This window comes from Brienomyrus brachyistius, chromosome 12 (assembly GCF_023856365.1).
Source record: "Brienomyrus brachyistius isolate T26 chromosome 12, BBRACH_0.4, whole genome shotgun sequence".
Taxonomy (NCBI): domain Eukaryota; kingdom Metazoa; phylum Chordata; class Actinopteri; order Osteoglossiformes; family Mormyridae; genus Brienomyrus; species Brienomyrus brachyistius.
In genome coordinates this window covers 22,150,288-22,167,424 of record NC_064544.1, presented here as the reverse complement: position 1 = coordinate 22,167,424, position 17,137 = coordinate 22,150,288, and the positions used below count along the sequence as shown (strand labels likewise).

General features: G+C 40.5%; 1 long non-coding RNA gene across 1 annotated transcript in view; it reads left to right on the top strand.

Moving 5' to 3' along the window:
- Positions 1-12,679, top strand: part of LOC125704784 (uncharacterized) — a 35,992-nt gene extending 23,313 nt beyond the window's left edge. Inside the window, exon 3 of the long non-coding RNA XR_007381243.1 lies at positions 12,233-12,679. This is a non-coding gene — a long non-coding RNA (uncharacterized LOC125704784). The remainder of the gene's footprint in view (positions 1-12,232) is intronic.
- Positions 12,680-17,137: the final 4,458 nt, after the last annotated feature.

Here is a 17,137-nt window from a genome sequence, read left to right as displayed (position 1 = left end):
TTACCGTGTTTATGTCATCCACACGGGGGCGGCATGGTGGTGCAGTGGTTAGCACTGTCGCCTCACACCTCTGGGACCCGGGTTTGAGTCTCCGCCTGGGTCACATGTGTGTGGAGTTTGCATGTTCTCCCCGTGTCGTCGTGGGGTTTCCTCCGGGTACTCCGGTTTCCCCCCACAGTCCAAAAACATGCTGAGGCTAATTGGAGTTGCTGAATTGCCCGTAGGTGTGCATGTGTGAGTGAATGGTGTGTGAGTGTGCCCTGCGATGGGCTGGCCCCCCATCCTGGGTTGTTCCCTGCCTCGTGCCCATTGATTCCGGGATAGGCTCCGGACCCCCCGCGACCCAATAGGATAAGTGGTTTGGAAAATGGATGGATGGATGTCATCCACACATTTTGACAACAGCTTTAAGTTTATATTTAAGTTATTAAAAGATATTTATAAATATAGAGTATAAATTATTTATTATAAGGATCTGGATAAAAGCTTAAGTTTATGTTCGGTGTTGGACGAAAAACGGTTGTTAGTCTTCAAACCCTAGAAAGTCATTTACCAGCTGGTCTCCAGCTGAGCATTTGGTCCTGAGCATTTGCCCGCTGCAACAGATTCCAAAGAAGCAGGTCTTATAATTACTGTACCAACAGGTATGCAGCTCAGTCAGCACACGCGTACTAAAATGGCAAGTTTGTGGAAGTTGTCTGTATCAGTATATTTCTGTTGTGTGTGTGTTTTTGTGAAGTCAGCTATCTTTCCTGAAGTCGAGCTCAGCCAGGTTCTGTGGGTCTTCAGCTTGCATGAGTAGCCCTCACTGCCAATGCAAGGCTCAGGGGCTGAGTGAACATCCAGATCTATTTACTATGTTTTTGCCTCTGTAAGATCCTGAGATGTAAAATATGCCCTGAATGTGCCCCCGTGGCTGGGTGCCCAGCTACTATATGGAGGTGGTGGGCCTTGGCATATCTGCAGAGAGGCCTGCCTACTGCCCCCTGGTGCTCACAAACCATGCTACTCAAACAAATCTATACCAGGATTTCAGGGACGGATTATGGGTTGCGTGGGCCCCTGGGCAAAACGTTCATGAGGGCCCCCCCCCACACCACCACCACCACCACAATTCAAGGGCCCTTGGCAGCCAAACACCCTCCGTATAGGGTCAGGGGCCCTTGTAGGCAGAGGATCAAAGAATGTAGGCCCTCTAAAATAGACAAACGAAAATACATTGTTGATAAGCGTTGCAAATTGTTTTGGGCTAGGGGCCCCATGGGCCCCCTGCACCCCAAGGGCCCCTGGGCAGTGGCCCCGCTGGCCCGGTCCGTAATCCGTCCCTGCAGGATATACCCCTCCATTTTCTGCGTTTCTTCAAGCTGTTTGAGGCTCTGTTACAAGCAGGTGGCTTGTATGCATAGTTTTATAATGTTTGTTTTCAGACTTAATGAATGGAAAAGGCATTTTTCCCCTTCATTTCCAATATTTTTTTTTGGTTAAACATTTGTTTATAATGGCTAGGGAGATCCCATGTTATTCACTTCCAACTGATATTATGTCTCATAGGTCAAAACAGGTTTGTTATCTGGTTGTGTGTCAGTGATGAACAAGAATGACACAGAGGTAGAATTGAATCACATGACCTAAACATCCAATATTGATGGATGCTTTCTATCTCAACGCAAGTGATGTGTCAAAAGTCAGGTTAGAAATTATTTCAGGTAAAGCCGAATGTAACAGGAACACAAATATTTAATAGCATTAACAGCTGCTGTACTGTGGCTCCCTCCTGCAGATAGATATACTCAGATAGATATACTGGTGTTAAATTGCTCAAACTGCGTGACTGTATCCCTCGCCTGCTGCCCTCTGCTTCCCCTGACCCAGTAATGGATTAGGCAATTATTGAAAATGGGTAGATGGAATAATAGTAATTGTAAATTTAAATTATACATGTAAAGAATAGGCAGCCCTCCACCCAAACCATGTTTAATAACCATTTACTTTTTAACCAAGGAAAAGACAATGCATAAGTACAGTATATATTTATATACGTTATTTTGCATAATAAGAAGAATAGTTAATTATTGATTTTGGCATACATTAGGCATGTGTAGTCCTACTACCTTTATTGTCCTGGTGTGTTCTTATACAGGCCTACTACAATGCTTAACACACTACTACAATGCTTAATGCACTACTACAATGCTTAATGCACTGACCAAAATATGCAGATAGAAGATGGAGGGATGATGGATAGGTGGATGGATGGATGAACACGTGGCTGTCAATCTGGTTTAATTCTCTAACACTGTATGTATGTTCTTAATCTGACATGATATTTTATTTGCTTTGCACTGATCTATTTATTTAACCAAAGAATGGGATCCCAACCACTGGGGTTATCATCATGGTTATTGATGGACCATCGCTGTCTGTCAGCCTCCAGCACCTCCCTGCATGGTGAAATGACTCTTCTCATCTGATAATGTATAAGCATGGATAGGCTGGACACTCACAAACCAGACTACTGGATGTTTCTCTCACAGATGGATCATTGTTAAATGCAAAATGGTGATTAATTCTTCACTTCTTCGTCTCGAAATGGACCGGTGCTTCAAAGCAGAGCTCAGGAAGGAAAATAAGCCCCGAGCGGCTGTGTGCTGCGCTCAGCTCTCCTCCTCACAAGCTGTGCCACACAAGGGCTATGTTTTTATTCCAGTTCTCTGGTTTTACTCCAAGTTCTGGCACCCCACCCCCCAAATGCACAGAGTACAATAACGCCTTTTAGCCGTCTCGCCCACAATGGACACCTTTCTCTGCCACAGTGTGATAATTTGCTGTTTGGATCCACCTGCGGTGAGAAATGAATGCCACCTAGTAACAGACCATGTAAGTTAACCCTGTAAGTGCTGCTCAGAGTTAAGGAATCCATCCAGTGCAGTTATCCTACTCAGAGTTAAGGAATCCATCCAGTGCAGTTATCCTGCTCAGAGTTAAGGAATCCATCCAGTGCAGTTATCCTGCTCAGAGTTAAGGAATCTATCCAGTGCAGTTATCCTGCTCAGAGTTACAGGGGAGCGAGTGGGGTAGCGAGGCCAGAGTGCTGGTATTCAGGAACTATGTAAGATATTTTAAATGTCATAAATATTAAAAAATATCTTGCTGATTTAGCTTGTAGGATACACTGATGTTAATGGTAATGGCAGCCTGCCTGGAGCAGACCATAGCCCTACCTATACTCTGCTGAAAAGAGTTGGAAAATGCATGGATATATCATACTTCTTTAAAATGTTGAAAAACCATATTTTAGTTCTGTGCAGTTATTTTTAAATATCTATCTGTCTTCTATGCCTGTGGTTCTCAATCCAGGCCTTGGGCTGGCTCCCAACACACTCATACCGGGTATTCAGTGTTCCTGATTGTTTAGTTCCGGCCTGCTGGGACATGTGGACTGTCTGGGATCCATGAGGACTGTCTTTTTTTCATAAGCAAAATAATATATTACCCTATGTAAAACTTGTAAGTTCAACTAAATTAATGTGTATGGATACACCGAAGGTGCTTTGAAGAGAATTCTGTTCTCATGAAGGAGGAATCATTCATCCATCAGGGACGGGAACAAGTCACTTCTGGGTGAGTCCGAGTCAAGTCTGGAGTCAAAACACTGCAAGTCCAATCAAGTCTTGAGTCATGTGCCCTCAAGTCCAAGTTGAGCTCAAGTCTTTCCATCATTTTCGCTGTCAAATCACAATTCATCAAATTTGCGAATCAAGTCCAAGTCAAGTTGTTGTGAGTCATGTAAGTTGAGTCACTGCCTGTGTCAGTTTTTTTTAGCTTTATTGAATAAAACTTGCTTCAGCAAAAACCTGCTACAGTACATTGTAGGTTAAGTCCTTCATAGGAAGAGAGATGTTGAAAAGAGAGTCTCCATTCTGTCATGAGTGATGTCACACTGTTTTTACATCCATAGATATACAGTGATACATCTCAGGAAACTTTGCATGCAGCCAAATGAAAATGGAGATAGCAGAGAATTACTATATATTGAAATGATAAAATTAACGTTAGAGTATCCAGTGAGGAGACTATAACCTCAAGTCTTCTAGAGTCAAAGGGTCCAAGTCAGGTTCAAGTCCCAAGTCTTCTGCCCTCAAATCCAAGTTAAGTCACAAGTCATCAAATTTGTAAGTTGAGTCCGAGTTGAGAGTTGGTGACTCGAGTCCCCACTGCTGTCCATCCATCCATCCATCCATCCATCCATCCATCCATCCATCCATCCATCCATCCATCCATCTAATGATGGACAAAATAACACTTCATGAACCATTTGATGTATTTTTTGACCCCAGGACATATTGCTCTTGGTTTGCTTTGGGTCCTTTTTTCAACAGGGAGCATCATCTAACGGGGTCAAAAAATACATTAGGAAATAAAGGGATTCACTTGCCCTATGACTATTTGTCCAAACTTGACGCTAAAGCCTGCATGAACAGGAGTAAGCATCTGGTTTTGTCTGCAGTTATTACTGTGTACGATTGACAGGTTTCTATCTAAGCAGACTGTTATTTGTTATTTACAAAGATTCCTGTAATCCTCTCTCTGCTGTCCTTCATATGCATTGCAGTCATTGTGGGAACCATCAGGACTGTAATTCATGGAGTCTGAGCACCAATTAGTAGAGAAGCTCCCCAACGTCACCCACAAAGCACGAGTGATAATCCAGTTTATTTATTTCCAGTACAATGGTGACCCGGTTGCACTGTTTTGTTGAGGATCTTAACATGCTCCCTCTCAAAGTGACATGAGGCGGGAATCTGCAATTCAGTCTGGCCTCCTCCCATCTCTTCATTTTAATGCAGAACGCAGCGGACACCCAGACACGTTAATTATGAAGCTGTGTCGCAAGTGGAAATATTGATTTGTATTCTCACTATTCAGTTTAATTATGATGAGTAATTAGCTGGTGTCCCACCCTGTGGGCATAATTAAAGATAAAGCTTGTTCACTTAGACCTGGGAGAGTCGAGCAGAGATGAGAGCGAGGTGATTCTGACGCTTGGGATAGCAGATCATCCCCATGTTGTACATACGTATGTGGTGTCAGTCTCTCTGTTATCGCGCTGAGGCATGCCACCCGGGCTGTCTGTCTGAAAGGCTGAGCATCACACAGGCTCTGGTGAGAACTCCCCTGGCGCCATAGTTAGCAATGTGAATGTGACAACATCTCACGTAATATATATGTGCTGCAATGCAAAGCAGCCGTGTGAATGATAATTCATACACATGTGTATAATAAGTAGAGGTCTACTTCGGTTGTCGTTGGTTACAAAGAGCGAAAATAGTCACCTGATACATAAAAATGGCTGCACCCAATAAAAGTTGTGTATCTCCTGGAGAATGTAGCTTGGGAAGATGAAGCCCAATTTAAAAACCATCTCACATACTAATGTTTTCCCATTCCATCACAGGGCTGGTGCATTATATTTCTGACATGGAAGTGTCTGGGCCGTCCATTTGTGAGCCTCCCGCTTCCTTATAGGCTCCCCTGAGCATTCACGGAAGCCTCCAGAACATCAAAGCACGTTGTTCAATTTGTGTCAAGTGATACACAGGGGGAACTGAAGCACGTGGAAGCTGCAGAGGAAAGAACCATTCACATATATCAAATGATTCACGAGGCCCCTGGCACTTACTGCAGGTCTCCTGTAGCCTACAGAGAGAGGGGACTGTCACAGGTAGCCGCGATGTCACAGGTTGCCCTGATGAACTGCTGTAGACTGCATAGCTTATTTAATTTGCATTCATGTATGACTGAAAAGGCTGGTTCACACTTACTGTGGACACAGACGTGCCACATTGTGCAACTGTGGTGATGTAAAATATCAAGGTTCAGAGACCGTGTTGGGGAGCCATGTGCGAGGTTATGTATCGCTGGAAAGTTGAAACAACGCAGATGCACCGTATAGTGATGCAAATGTGTTGCGACTGTTCATTGAACCATGCCTGTATTGTATATAAACACCTTTTTTACCCTCTCAGATTAAACTTAAAATAAATATGGCTAGCGGATTTGAAGAAAGGTGTATCTATTTAATTTTTATATTTTTTAGTTTCAGCTTGACTTTTTGTAATTTTATTTCTTTTATTTATTTCTTATAGGGATATACAGAAAGTTGCAGTAATTTGCTAGCTATTGCAAAATGTTGTGATGGTCGATGTGCATTGCATGCAAGAGGCCCAAAGACAAACAAAACATTACTTTAGCTAAATAGCATTTTAAAACAGTACTGAAAAGTATTTGACATTTGTTTTTATTTTATTTCTGTTAGTTTCACAGGCATAGAAGACTTATAGTTTTAGTTTAGTTGTAGTTTATTTTATTTTCGTATGTGATTTTATTCAGTTTACAAAAGTGTTTTAGTCAGCGACAATACCCCTGTCTTGTATACTGTATGTACATAATGCACAGTCAGTTATTTTTCATAAAACTCTTATTTTTAATATAACATCCATACCACACTTTATAAAAGTGAAGTAAATCTCTTTGGAGCCCCAGGGTTGATTGTTTTCAGTTTCTCTGTTTATAGTCACTTATGATGTGATCATTTTTAAATTTGGTTTTAGGTATTCACAGGCTGATACACAATTATATTCTGCTGCCAACTGAGGGATAAGGCTGGTGTAATGTGGCCTGTATGCTTCACATAGGGAGCTGTTGTCATGTGTATGCATTACCGCATGAGGCTGACGTACAGGATGTTTGTGTTGAAGCTGGACCCAGGTATGGGATACTGCTAGCTTATCTAACTACTGTTTTTGCAGTAGTTGCAGTGTCTTGTCGGGTGTCTTTACTTGGTTTCATCTGTTTCATTATTTGCAGTTCTTTTGTTTTGCTGCCTGTAGAGAAGCCTAAGTATTGCATTTGTGGTTTTTTTCTTGAATCCTGTTCTTTGTTTAGAATAGAATAGAATAGAATAAACCTTTATTATCCCACGAATGAGAAATTTAGGTGTTACAGAGCTCTTGCACAAAAACGTAATATAGAACAATAGGAGCAGGTAGATACACAAAGATATAAATACAAATGTACAAAAGTTTTGGAAATAAATAAAGATGTACAGAGATATGTACAAAATGTACAGAGATATGTACACAAGTGCGGGGGTGGGGTGGGGTGTGAATGATCCTGGTTACAGCATGTGATATGTCAGTTAAACATATATGAGTAAAAAATACTCACGCTAAACTGTTATAATGTCTGACAGCCGCTGGTAAGAATGACCTGCGGTAGCGCTCCTTCCTACACTGTGGGTGTAGAAGTCTATTGCTGAATGAGCTGCTCAGAGCTCGTACAGTCTCATGCAGGGGGTGGGAGGTGTTGTCCATAATGGATGTTAGCTTAGACCGCATCCTCTCATCCCCAACCTGCTCGATGGATTTCAGTGGGCAGCCCAGGACAGAGCTGGCCCTCTTCACCAGTTTGTCCAATTTCCCCCTGTTCCTCTCTGCAATTCCACCACACCAGCAGACCACAGCATAAAAGATAGCAGATGCTACCACAGTGTCATAGAAGGACCTTAAGAGAGTCCTGTTCACCCCAAAGGATCTTAGCCATTTTCCATTTTCCAAGTTTCCATTTCCATTCTGTACGACCAGCCCACCTGTCCCTGTCTAATCTAGGAATGTGAAAATATCGCAAATAGAGCCATCATATCTGCCAAGTGTCTATGTCATGTGATGCTGTTCACCATTCCAGCTGGAGACATTTGGAAAGCAGTCCATCTATTCATGCCTCTTATCTAGTGCTGTGGTTCAGCGAGTGTGAAGTCTATCCTGAGAAGCAGAGGGCAGGGAGTGCTGGATGTCCTGGAAGAGCGGAGTCCAGTCCGTTGCAGGGAGCTTTTCTCGATTGTTCTTCATGTTGATCAATGAGACATGTCACATCTTGTTTTTGAGTAATCTAGAGCATTTGTGTAAGTTTTAGTGCATGGTGAGTGGTTCAGCAGTGATCTGGTGAGGTGGTTAATCACTGATGTTCGTTACTTTTGCATTTCACATGTATCATATCATTTGCAATGAATGACTTTCGTTGTTGAAATTCTGATGTTACAGTGGTAATTCTGTATATTTGTTACATTCCGGCCATGGCTATAGGGAGGCCAGCATGCGAGTCCTTGGGGTTTATTGGGTGATACACATGGTTGATGAATAAAATTGATAGAGCACTTATAGTGCTGCCAACAACAACACTAACATGGCAGCTACACTGACATAACATCACCTACATCGGCACCGCTGACCACTACCACACGCAATTAATGCACGACTCACCAGCCAGGGCCGACACCTTCACATATAAAGGGTAAGACACAGGTGAAGAGTATGAGGGCAATCAGGGCAGGATAACAGGTAATTACAAGACCCACTAGGGTAACACAATATACTGGTAACACTTAACTTTATGGGGTCCAAATAATGTAGTATTATACTATTACTTATGTATTAATTAACCACAAACTAAGCCTTAGTTACATACTAATCTCATGTTAATTCATCATTAATGAACTGTTATGCATATTTTATCTCCAGCAGTTACTATATTTGTTACTATATCTGTTAACTCTATAAACCTTTGTGAACTACTGAAGGAACTACTGAAGCAACAACTAATGAATACTGGAGTGAAATTAATGAATGAATGAAGTGAAATACTGACCTCATGTTTGTTCATTAATGAATTGTTACATATATCTTGAGTAGCGACTATATTTGTTCATGATTTGTATTAAAATAGTAACTGAGTTATTACTAAGTATCTGTGACCCTTCAAGTAAACTGTTCCTATTATGGGAATATATAATACATTATATCATAGAAAAATAACAGAAAATATTGAGGAGACTGAATAACATTGACAGAACCCAGAATTGTGGAAATCGCTAGTTGATGGTTCGAAAGCAGTGTTTCTTCTACCATTATAGTAGGGGGGTGCCCCACCCCCCCTTGAAGGTCAAAGGAATTTTTTTAAATGTTATTTTCATTTTATGTTCATCAGCCCCCCCCCCACAAAAGCTGTAAACCTAGGGGAAACACTGGAAAGTAAAAGCAAAAAAAAACAACTTAAAAAAACAGAACAGCCTATAGACAGGTTATGATGTTTATGGGATATTTGATGAATGCGGACACTTAAGCTGTAAAGTGTATTCTTCTCCACTGTCATTATTATTGTGTCTGATATCTTTATTAAAACAATTGTGATTGGTCACTAAAAAAGGACATCTTAATTACATAGAATAAAGAAGCCAGAAATACCAAACTGTATTACCATATTTGAGGAATTATCCCCCACTAATCACTGGCATATATGAATGTGTAACATGGAATGTTATTGAGTAACATGGAATGTTATTGAGTAACAGGGAATGTTATTGAGTATCATGGAATGTTGTGTGTAAGAACCTAACTATAAAAAGCCTGATTCTGCTGTTCAATTACTTGCACTGATACATAAGTCCCCAACTATTTTTGGATGATGATGACATTTACCGATCCAGGATGGGAAGGGGGGGGGGGCGTGGATAGATTGTGCGGTGTAGATTTTGAAGAGTCTGCCTGTTGGTGATCACTGCAAAACATTAAAAAATTTAAGAACAACTTACTCCATTCTTATAGTAATTATAATATGTACATTTATGTTAGAGTACCATGTATATAAAATATAAGCTACTGTATATAAAATTGTCTTCTGCTTAACAGAAGTGTTTAGTCACATTTTGAAGAATCAAGCTAATAATCAGTTCAAACTGTGGTGTAAAGGAATCTGAGTACGGAGGGTGAGGCAGAACTGATTTGTCAATGGCTGACCATGTACTGCTTCTGACATGTTACCACTGTGGGGTCTGCAGGCTGAAGTTGGCTGTGTTACCTTCACACCTCCTTGCTGAGCCTCCTTCACTCTCATAGATTAGCAATTAAAAGTGCGCTGCTCCCCTAAGAGCGCTTTCCTGCATGAAAATGTACGACCTTCGGCTTGTTAGGCAGCGTATTAGCATTGCGCGCAAACTGCATTCAGATGTTCCAGTAGATATGGGGACAGCAGAGTATTGTTTCCTCGCTATACAGCTGAGGATTGTGGACTCACTATATATCTGCATTATTTTTGGTAGATCTCCGGCAGCATTGGCTTTGTGTAAGTCATGGCCATTCCTTTTGATGGCTGTAAATGATAAACTGAAAATTTAAAACTGCCACCAAGATTGGAGATTCTCAGATGGGAATGCTGAAGCTCTGTTTCACAGTGCTGAATGCAGGGTTAGTAGGACAGGACCATAGGCCAGTGTTTCCCAATCTGGTCCTTGGGGAGGGAGCAAAAACATGGACTGTCTGGCTGTGAGCAGGGAGCAAAAACATGAACTATTTGGCAGGGAACTGGGACCGAGCAAAAACATGGACTGTCTGGCGGGGAGCTGGGACCGAGCAAAAACATGGACTGTCTGGCTGTGAGCAGGGAGCAAAAACATGAACTATTTGGCAGGGAACTGGGACCGAGCAAAAACATGGACTGTCTGGCGGGGAGCTGGGACCGAGCAAAAACATGGACTGTCTGGCTGGGGGCTGGGAGGAAGCAAAAACATGGACTGTCTGGCTGGGAGCTGGAAGCAAAAACATGGACTGTCTCAGGGTTCTTGAAGAGTGGTTTGGGAAAAACTGCAATAAGCTGACTGTGAATTATGCTTGCAAGGTATTTGAATAGTTGGAAAAACATACAGACAGTATAAGCAATCCTGATTTAAATAACGCCGATAAAAAGCTCATCCACTGACAAACACCACAAAATTTATATAAAAAAAATCCAATTAACTTGGATTCACCTACATAAAAGTACCAGTGACTTGGGTCTCGACATAAAAGGGACCACATAGAAACTTTTTTCTAGTGGCTACTTTTAATACCTCAGTTTTCCTTGTCAGTTTCATTGGAGGATCACTTTAGAGTGTCCCTCATTGTACCCAACAATAAATAGATGAATCCATTGTGATAAATAAATTTATGAATTATCTCTTATGACAGAGTAGACTTGATGTTCCGGGTGGACATCCTGGGGAATTGGTGTTGGACTGTGTGGAGTGCGGTTTATCTCAAATGGACGACAAAGGAGAGTGTTTGCGGCTGATTCAAAATGCAGCACATCTGTGTTGTAATGTGAACTAAACAACCTTTCCTGGTTATAACAGTAATTAAAAAAATTCATGTCTGAACTTAATTTGCATAAAAACAGTGGTAATTTCTCTTAGTTTTACTACTGATTTTACAACCATTACTACAACAGATGCTTGGCAGTAACACATCACAAAGTTGAATTTGCCACTGAAATACAGTACTGTCATAGAAAATTATGTGAAATTGTATTTATGTTGGTGTAAACCTATGATTATATATGTTGGTGTAAATCCTGTCCTAAAGTCATCCCAGTATTTGCTAGCCATGCGATATACCTGCAGTATTTATTTAATGACTAAACTAGTAGCCTACCATGTTTGCCTAATCAATACCACAAGTTATTTAAGTAATTAAATTAATTAAATGAGCTGGTGGTGAAATTTAAAAGATACAAGGAATGGCTGAGGTGCCCCTGAGGAGAGCTTTGGGAACTAAAGTGATGTTCTTCATCCAACAAAATATCAGTAGCATTTTGGAAAACAAATAATTTTGTCACCCTAATGTTGACAACATAAGTCTGTCGGTCTTAACTGCCATGAGAAATCTGTCTTTCTGTCATTTTTTTTTACTTGCACTAGGTTACTTTTTTATTGTTTATTTGTTCATTTGCATATATTCTATTAAATTGTGTTCTGAGCAAATATACATTTACTACCCAGATAATCACTGTATTTCTGGGTGCTAAAGGCACCATAATATATGAAGGTAATCACTCTTTCAGAATGTCTTCCTCTAAGGGTCAGTATCTAGAGAAGCCATCAGGGCCGAAAAATCATCCAGTGAATTTTTTTAATTAATGTAATCAAAATTGACTTGGTGAACTTTTTCCTGACGTGCTAAAAGCCAAAAGTACTCAGACTGCATGTTAGAAATCACTTGAGAATGCACAACTTTCCAGCTCAGAGAAATGTCAATTTTTGCTAAGTACCGTTCTGTTTTTCTTTTGAATGCGAGTTTTGCTGCCTTACTTTACCAGAGCCTACAACTATGTCCCCCCCCCCCGCTCTTTGTTTTTCTTTGTGCAGATAATAACAGAAGATATTCTGCTATTTCTGAGTAAAGTCCACATACAGAGAAACTACACGAAATTAATTTCATCAGAAGGCCAGGAGCACTTGGAAGCATATGTACAGAGGAAATGAAAAAGCTACCTTGCAACAAAATAGTTCTGCCAAATGGAAGCTGATATGTGTACTGAAGGCTTCACATTCTGCGGGATAAAGGAAGTAAGAGGCATGTTTTTGTGGTGTTAATGCTTTGAGAAATGACACAAGCAAAGCCCTCCCAGACCAGCGCTGTCGCCTCAGAAATAAAGGTGGGACACTTCAGTAAAACAGTGCCCTACAGCCTGATCAAACCTAGAAGCAATGATTTAGAAATGTTGATCACAAGCTAATGTCTGAAATTAACCCAAGCATGCAAGCATGACTTAACAATCACAGAAATCATATTAAGTCATTGAGTACCATGTTGGCCCAAATATAAAATGTTTTTCTTTTTTGTCTCAAAATATGTCTGAAAACATGGTGTTGTCTTATATTCAGGGTTTAGACAGAAAAAAGGGAATATATGGTGCCAAAAATAATATTTTGTAACAAGTGTTTTGATTTAAGAGAGCCGACCAACATCCCTCACAAATAGTACACAGTGCTACAGGCCTGAATGATGGAGAGACAGTGAACATCAAAGTGGTTCAAAAGTAGGTCAAGTTAACCAACAATTGAGGAGGAGTTATGATGCCAATTTGAAGATCATAGTGATTAATGCAGCAGGAGTCATCAAAGAACTCTAAAGCAGCCGAGAAACATGGTGTCGTAGGATGTAATGTTCAAAGATGGTGAGTCCAAACGGATCTGCTAATGCAAACAGTCGGAGATAATCTTACCATGGTCCTCAAAGCAGCCGCTTCCAAGAGATCGATAGGAGAGTGTGTGGATATGTGACTGAAAAATGGAAAGATGGAATGCCCATTACCAGAGCCATCATTCAGCTGAAGGCTTTGGAGATCACTAAAGAGCTAAACATACCCACCAACGACTTCAAAGCTAGCGTCGGGGGGTGTAGGAGAACGATGCCACGCACTGGAATAGCACTGTGTTAGTCTTGCCCAGTGCTTGCTCTCAGACTTTGAAGAGAAGCTACTGTCTTCACATAGTGCTACGTATGTGAAAAACTTAAGAAAAACTCACTCAAACCCAGTGACTCAAATGGGCAATGCTAATCAAAGCCGATGTTTTTTGACAGGCCAACATCTGCCACTGTTACCAAGTAAGGTGCGAAATCAATTGTTGTGAAGTCTACCGGGAAAGAGGGAAGCCAAATCACTGTCATGTTGGCAACCAAACTCCTATCAGTTATTACCAATTTACACAGCTTTTATTATTGCAAGTCTGTTTTTCCCTCTCACTGTCAGATTTGTTTCAAGACTGTTCTAGTTATACTTGTATCTTTAATGCAGTTGGTTCTTTTCTCACCTTCTTGCCTAATAAAATAAAAGGCATAAATGAAGTTTATTTGCATGTTTATGGTAGATGGATACCAAGTCATTTATTTGCCTATGTTTAATTTAATAGTTTAATTTTAAATGTGAAAAATTAATCGAAAAGGTGAATGAAATTTATTTCCTAGTTTAATGTAAATGATGTTAAAAATAAAAGCCTATCATCAATCATCAATATTTTCAAATAAAATAAATTTCTGTATAAAAACAAGATTTGATCTACAAAAAGTTAATTTTTTTTCTTTTCAAAAATTAGACCTGAAAAAGGGGGGTCGTCTTATATTCAGGGTCATCAAATATTCAAGTCAATATGGTACTTGTACTTAATAACAATTGATTACTCTGAATATATTTATGATCTATTTAAGTCAGTGGTTCTCAAACTCGGTCCTCGGGCCCCACTGCCCTGCTTGTTTTCCAGCTATCCCTGCTTGTTTTCCAGCTATCCCTGCCCCACACTCAAGTCCCAGCTGTCTTTCAGCTTCTGATTGACTGAACACACCTGATCCAGGTAATCAGCAGTGTGTAGGGTAGGGATAGCTGGGAAACAAGCAGGGCAGTGGAGCCCGAGGACCGAGTTTGAGAACCACCGACTTAAAGTGACAAGGTCACTGGTGCAACTGCAGCTGGCAACTGTATAGATGATGTACATGTAGACTGATATTAAATTCAACCAGCTGTGAATACAAGTAAACCAAAACAAAAAACATGTCTGTCTAAGATCAACAGTGGTAAGATTCCACACAACGTCCTGTTACAGTACAATCTTCTTTGGTACCACACTTTGTGTCTATTTCCCTGACACACTTTCACAAAAGGTGTTAGTTTGTTTATCGTGATTAAAATGAAAATAATGTCATGTAGATACAACAGTTTCTCACATCACTGACAGAAAATGAGTTTTTGTTTTTCCAGTTATACCCTTGATAGCAAATGTTGGGGAAAAAATGGGTAACTGCCTGTATAGCGCTTTTACTTCATGCTGCAGAGCTGATACCCTGCATGGCTCCTGTGTAAATGGGTGATGCACTAGTACCATGTCCGGGTGTTTGTTTACCCTGGTTCCAGCCATCTGCACTTGAAGCCTCCTCCACCCACATCACTGCAGAACCTTCCATCCAGACCCCTAGTCCAGATGGTTAACAGAAAAACTTGGCAGTATTGATGGGATGGTCATCCATCTCTGAGTAAGACAATCACACACCACAGGCCAAAGCCTGACTGCGTTTGCTTTAAATTGGACCATGTATCTCAGCAATTGCCACATCTCTCTCTCTCTGGATGTCTGCTTGTAGAAGTTTTTTTTTTTATTTATTACCACTGCAAATTTGCCCCATGATGATACTGATGAAAGATATGGAATTCATAGTGAGTTTAAAGAGAATGGTTCATTTTTCAGATATTTAGAGGCTAAAAATTTATGAAATAGGCATTCTGGGATTCTTCTATATTAATAATATTTGAGCACATTTTTTTTTTTTTTTTTAAAAGCCTTGATTTTCTGGGATGCTTGTTCAGTGCAGATGATGAATGACAGCTGTGCCTCCCAGACTGAGGTGGCTGCTTTTCTTCTGCCCTGAAGGAAATCAGACGCTGGACCAGCAGATCTGCAGAGAGGCTCAGTGCACTTGGCTGTACTGTAATAACATTAGAATGCCAAAAACAAGACAACACAGGGTCTTATGGATGGTTAATCTGCTGCTGATTGCAGAAAACCTGGATGAGGTGGAACAGGGCCTGTAGATTTCATTTTCTTTTCAGTGAAATCCTGCGGCAGGTCGCCATCTGAAGACTATGGCCTGCATCATGCTATTTACACATTCGTGTGAGTTAGAGCCCATTCTGTACTGACCTGTGAACATCCTTTGGCTCAGTTTCTGAGCTGACCAAAGGGCAGAAAATATAAAACATTCACTCTGACATCTACAATCTCCAAGCCCACTGTGATGCACATACAAAAAGTAAACAGAAAACAGTATCAGCCTAAGGGACAAAGCCTTGTTCTCAAAAGACTATTTTCTACTTTTTATTCTTCCTCTGAGACATTGCAGAGGCCTGATACATTCACATTAACAAAAGGAATATTTGAATTAATCGGAAATGTATGCTGTATCATTCAGGAAGGCACAGAGCTCCATTTATAAGGAAAGAGCTTCATTCATAATAAATATGCAAAAGGACTCTTTCAAAACAAAATGCGCACGAAAGATTTGTTTTCATTGCTTTAATGAGTGGTTTGATAGAAACATTGGTTTTTCGTTATCAAACAAAAAGAGGACAGATCCCTTGGGATTGTAATTGTAGCTCATTCTTGCATCCACAATACGCCTCTCTGCTGGGGATATGCAATATTCTGGATGCCTCGTCATACGAACATTTAATGGCTACCGAGAACTAACAAATACTCACAGATTTCACAGGAAGATGTCAGTCGCCTAAACTGGTTGCAGCTAATTACAAAGGTTTTTTGTTTCTCTATGCAGTAATTTTTTTTTCCAGAGAACTCTTCCATAAAAGCTCGTACATCACAGCAAAACTTGCACCTGGAGGACCTCATCAGAGCAGACAGCAGGCTTTTTGACAGATATTCAAAAGTGTCACTCAAAGGGCACTTATGTTCCAGAGTTATAATGTGAAATGTAGGAGTAGAGCAAGCCAAGGCAATCAGCCACAACACTTATGAGGTTTGTTCGGAACCCTCTTAGATTAATGGCCCATTGAATTTTCCGACCATTTAAGTAATCTCCAATTAATTGCAAGAGAACTCTGAGCCCTTTTCCCCTCTCTGACTAACAAAAAGAAAACACTCTACTGAAAATAGAATGAGGACAAGAGCATTTGCCAGGTATGTCTCACGCCTGCTCTGAGCTCCAGCTACAATATAATGGTCTTAAATTTAGCAGCGTCTGCTTGGAGCTGAGGTTCCCTTCAATAGAATTTTCCACTGAGAATGGAGCTGCATCAGAAATATACAGACCAGCAAGACCCCAAAAGACTTCATTCTACTCATAAACCTTTATACTGTCGTGAAAATGTCCACCTGTTTCACTTCGCTTTTTCTTTCTGTGCTATTTTTGTACATGGACATATTTCCCAGTGAGATTTACAGCCAGGAGTGAGAATGTCATATATCCCAACCAACCGTTTGCCCAACCTAGTTTTTCACAAGAGTCACAGCAACGTTTAGAGTTTCAGTCTCTACAGTAAAGTCAGACTTGGGGTTCAAGGTTAGTGGTGATATTCACTGAAGCCTTTATTCCCTTCAAGGTTCTAAAAAGTTATGTAGAGGTTTTCTTTACATAAATCTTTAGGTCAAACAAGGAATGACATGTACATATTAAGGTCATGAAAAACTTTTAAAAAGAAATACACTATACAAATATATCACAGAAAGAAAGTATATTCTTAAGATAAATGTTATACATACAAC